The sequence below is a fragment of the Belonocnema kinseyi genome, chromosome 9 (assembly GCF_010883055.1).
Source record: "Belonocnema kinseyi isolate 2016_QV_RU_SX_M_011 chromosome 9, B_treatae_v1, whole genome shotgun sequence".
In the NCBI taxonomy this organism is placed as follows: Eukaryota; Metazoa; Arthropoda; class Insecta; order Hymenoptera; family Cynipidae; genus Belonocnema; species Belonocnema kinseyi.
Window position 1 is genome coordinate 125,523,513 of NC_046665.1, and position 5,750 is coordinate 125,529,262.

A 5,750-nucleotide genomic window follows, 5' to 3' on the forward strand; every position below is an offset into this window, starting at 1 on the left:
AATTCTCTATGGAAAGGATAAAATAAAAAAATGAAATCATCTTTTTGAAAATCGAAAATGAATTTCTGTTAAAAAGTAGGGCAAGCGAACTCTGAATATGAATAAATAATTTCGAGACGTTTGATCAATTCTAATTTCAAAATTGTAAACAATTTTTTTAAACACGAAAAGAGAGAAAGTCACGTTCAAAATTCCTCAATATAGCCTTCTTATTGTTTAAACGGAGTTAAAAGTGATATACCATTTCCTCGTTTTACGAAACTTTACTGTTTCACACATTTTCTGTTTCTAATTTTTTTTTAATCATTAAATACTTGCCCAAATAATTTTTTTTTTTGACCAAGCAATTTAATTTTGAAACAATGAAATTAATTTGATACCAAAGAAAGGTTTGAGCATAAAAGTTAGGCAAAGAATTTTTTCCTTCTAAACTGTTATTACTATAAACAAATTTTAAAGATGTGAGTTATGTTTACACTTTTTGCACGAAAATTTAATTTAATTTTTATGGTTTCCACAAATAATGCGATATATCTAATATAAATAAATAATTGATAAAATCAATTTATATAATACATAATTAAATAATAAATAGCACGATTTATTCATTTAATTTTTTAAAATCAGAACTCTTAATCATTATTCAAATAAATAAAACCAAAAAACAAAATTTTTAATTCGTCCTAACGAGCTAGACTATCAAAAAATTTTTTAAATCATCGGAACCAATAAATCTGTGTAATGAAAAATTGTAAAATTACGAATCGAAATTATTATTTAGTTTTTTTTTATCTTTCTCCCTTAATTAAAAATTGGAATTTTCGGAGGCTGTGAAACTAATAGTAATAATTAATATATCCAACGAAAATTTATGTTAAAGTTTAAAAAATAATTTATTCATTCTGATTTTTTAAAATTAAAATAATTCATTTTTCTTCAAATATAAACTATTGGTGATGTCTTATCTTTTTTTTTAATTCAGTAATTTTGTAAAAAGTGTATATATTTTCTTGATAATGCTTTCTTTTTTTATAGAAAATCCAATTTAATGTGAAAAATGAAATGGTTTGATTAAAAATTAATTTTTTATGGTTGAGGATTCCAATATTTTGCAAAAAATGTGTCTTTTTTGGTTTAATTATATTGTGCTTTATTTAAAACCGAAATGATTCTATGTAAATTATGGACTATTGTGTTTTATATTAAAAATTCTATTTTAAGGTTTGCTATTCTTCTTCTCTGAAAGTAAAACAACTGCCTTAAAATTTTATTTTTTCGGTTAAAGGTTTATAATTTGAATAGGAAAATTCATCTTTTCGGTTGAAAATTAAACCATCTTGTTAAAGCTTTTTTCTTTTAAGGGTAGAAATTAATTTTTTTAAACTAAAAACCTAAGTATTTGGTTGAAAATTAACTTTTTTGTTTAAATTTAAAAGTTTCCTTTTTAAAAGTCAACTGTTGTTATAGGAAACTTATCTTTTTGTCTTGAAAATTTTAGAATATTTTTAGAAAATTCATCTATTTGGTTGCAAATTAATTTTTTGTTAAAAGTTCACTGTTTCTTCAGATTGTTCGTCTTTTCGCCTAGATAGTTCAACGACTTTATGAAACATTTATTTTTTTGGTTAGGAAATAACTTTTTCGTTGAAAATTCAACAATTTGGCTAAATTTCTATTTATTTGACACAGTAATATTTTTTGGTTAAGAAATTGCCTTTTTGCTTGAATTAAACTGTTAGTTCAAACAACTTTTTTTTGCAATATTATCTATCAGATTTTTTGTTAAGAATGTATATGTTTAGTTAAAAATTCAACTTTTTCAGTTTAAAAATTGAACTATTTGGCTCAAAATCTTTGTGTTTTTTTGAAAATTTATCTTTTTGGTAGAAGAATAATATTCTTGGTTGAAAACTCAACTTTCTTATTAAAAATTCCTATGTTTAGTTAAAAATTTCTTTCTGATTTGAAAACCAATTTTTTAAACTTAAAATACAAATACTATTTGATTGAAAATGAACGTTGGTGTTTTACATTTTATTGAGAAGGCAAAAAATTATTGTTTTGAAAATTCAATAGTCTGGTATAAAATTCATGTATTTTGTATGAGTTCTGTTTATTAAGAATTAATTTTGGTTTTAAATAAAAATTAAACTTATCCATTTTTGGTTGAACTTTGATCTTTTTTATATAAAGATTGAACTATTCAATTAGCAAGTCGTTATCTATTGTAGAAAATTAATCTTGATGCTCCAAAATTCAATTTTTTGGTTAAATTCAACATTATTGATGAAGTTTTGCTTCCTTTATTGACTGAAATTTTTTTTCAGCATTCGAGTATTTTGTTGAAAATTGATATTTTTCAGTACAGTTCAACCGTTTCTGATATAAAATGAAAGTTTCCCGTTAATTAAAATGTCCTGTATCATGTTTTCTGCTTTGTATTCACTTTTTCTATTTGAAAATTCAAAAATATTATTTTTTAAATTGACCTGATTTAATAATTAATAAGATACAGTGAAATTTGACAAAACCCTCCCTAAATGTCTTTGATTAAAAATTATCATGCTTTGGACAAAATTAATATTTTCTGTGAGAAATCATCTACTTGATTTAAAATTTAACTATCATGTAGCAAATTCGGTTTTTTTAAATTAATTTTTTAAACTTAAAATTGAATTATTTCATATTTGGTTGAAAGTTAATAATTTTTTATGTCAAAAATTAAACTATTTAGATAAATAGGTATGTAATTTGTTAAGTATATGTTTTTTTTGTTTAAGAATTATGTTTTTAACGGAAAATATATTTATTGCATTTATTGTTGACACTTTATTTTTCTAAATTTCAAAAATGCCCTTCTTTTCGTTTGAAATATGAACTGTTTTGCTCTTTTTATTAAAAATTTATCTCTGTTAATTAAAAATTGTTTAAAAATGTTTTTTAGTTACATTTTTACCATTTGGTTGCAAATCTTTCTTTGCATACTTTTAATGAAAATATCAAATTTCAATTGTTAAAGCATGTAATTAGAAAAAAATGTTATAAAATCAGTTTTTTTTAAAGAATGTATAACTATCATTTTTAGTTTCATTTATTTTTAGAGATCCTGTATTATTTTGCTGAAAATTCGTCTTCTTTGGTGTCTTCATCAAAAATTCACCTATCTGACTTAACATTTTTAATCGAAAAATAATATATAATTTAAAATAATTAAGAAGAATACACTTTTATTCACGTTTATGTTAAAAAATTAATTTTTGTTTGTTGGCGACACATATTTTTTGTAGAAAATTGTAATATTTCTTGAAAATTCGGGTTTTTTGGGAAAAAAGGAAGTAACAAAAAAGACATTAATTTACTGAAAAATGTAAATTTCCAAAAAGTACTGAAATTTCCAACCAAAAATATGAATCTTCCAGAAAAATAATGAGTGAGTTAAGACCTTTTAATTATTTAGATTAGATCCATTAGAAAATTTATTTTCGATGAAAATAAAAGAATTTTTAATAAAGTAGACTTATTTTGAATTAAAAAAATGAATTTTCCGCCAGATAGGTCAATCATTAACAAGAATAAATGGATTGCATAAAAAAAGATGAATCTTCGCACGAATAGAATAAATTTTAAGCCAAATAGTTGAATTTAGAAGCTGAAAAGTGAATATTCAACGAAGCAGATTAACTTCGCCTCATAAAACACAGATTTGCAGAAAAAAACATAAACACGAATTTAAAAATAATATAGCAATTTTCTACCTGAAATTTGAGTCTAGAAAATATGAATTTTTTAACAAAAATAATAACAAACATTGAATTTTTTGAAACAATTTTAAATAACTTAAATTACAAATAATATTCCAACCCAGAATAGTCTACCAAAAAATATGAATTTTTGACAGATTACATAAATTTTCAACTAAATGCTTGAATGGTTAAAAAAATAGATGGATTGAGTAAAATAGAAAAACCTTTAATCAAAAAGACAGGAATGTTAAACCAAATAGTCGAATATTACAAATTGTTGAATTTCTATAACAAAAATATCAATTTTCTACAAAACAGTTGAATTATCAACACAAAAATCTGATTTTTCAACCAAAAAGTTTATTTCTAAATAAACTATTTCATTTGTCACTAAGTTTATCAACTTCCAACAAAAAAATTAATTTTGAATAAGATATTTTAATTTTCAACCAAGAAGCTGAATTTTCAAGTCAACAAAAATTTCTATAAAACACTTGAATTTTCAATGAAAACATTAAATTGTTGACCACGTAGCTGAATTTTCTACCAAATTTTAAATTCCTGAAACTAACAAAAAATTTTTTTAAAAGTTGAATTTTAACTCGAAAATATAATTTTTTAACAACAAAATTAATTTTCAATCATTTGGATTGCAAACTAAGATTATGAATCGTCAACAAATGGAATTAATTTTAAATGAGGTAGTTCAGCTTCAAACCATGGACTTTAATTAATTTCCAAATTAATAGCAAAAATAATGAATTTTGATAAAACAGTTAAATTTTTAGGTTTAAAACATGATTTTTTAATAAAAACATTGAAATATAATTTATTAATATTTACTATTAGTAAAGACTTTTTGTAGAAAAGAATATTTATTATTAGTATTTATCAATACTTTTATAAAAGTCAACTCGATTTTCCACTAAAATTACGAATTTTCAATTAAAAAAATCGAATTTTTAATAAGGTAGTTCAACTTTGGGGTTGAATTTCCCAACGTAAAAAGATAAATTTTCAATGAAAATGTCATAAAAATTGCGTAAATTAAGAATGATTAGAAATAAAACTAAATATAAAATGAAAATGGACATCATAGAAAGCTCTCCTTTCAGGATTTTTTGTTTAAATTTTGAAAACCAATTCGATGCCAAGGCAATATGGAACCAAAAAAATTCTTGTCAAAGAATTAGTTTTCCGCATTCATCTTGAACAATGCAAGTCATAATAATCGCTCTAGTTTCAAGACAACACAAAAAAAAGAGGAAATCAAATTTTGGAAACACAGGTATGTTCAAAAAGTAGGACTTTCAATAGAACGCTTCACACACACACACACACATATTTGAATATTCTAGAATGGGTAGAAATATACAGTATATATATCGGTTGAAAAAGCTTTATTAGAATATCCATTCGTTAAGTTATTCGTGAACATTTAAAACACCAGTATTAAAAAAAAACTCAGATCCTTACTAAAACTATCTTAATCGCATTATCGGTTTTCCAGAATTTTATTGGTAAATAAAGTATAATAATCTAATGCCATATCCATAATTTGAACAAATTAGTCAATATTGAATTATTACTCTGGTGGAAAAACTTTTACAACAAAAGTGAAAAGTAATAGTCAAAAAGTTAAACAAGAATTAAATTAAATGATCTCATCGCAATATTCTGAATATTTGTTATCATATAGGTCGATAAGGAACAGTTATACTTTTTTCGTAAATTGTAACATGAAAGTGAAACTACAATAACCTACAATACTTACAAATTTTCCTTGAAACTCTTTTTTTTTTTATTTTAATTCGATAAATGACTGAAATTTTCCGTGAAATTCATTTTTGTATTTTAATTCAAAGACTGACTGGAAATTTTATTTTTTGTTATTTTAAGTCCAAATATAAAATTCGAATTTTTACTGAAAGCGATTATTTTATTTTACTTCAGAAACTGATTAAAATATTTCCACGAATTTCGTTTTTTCTTTTAATTAAAAAGAAA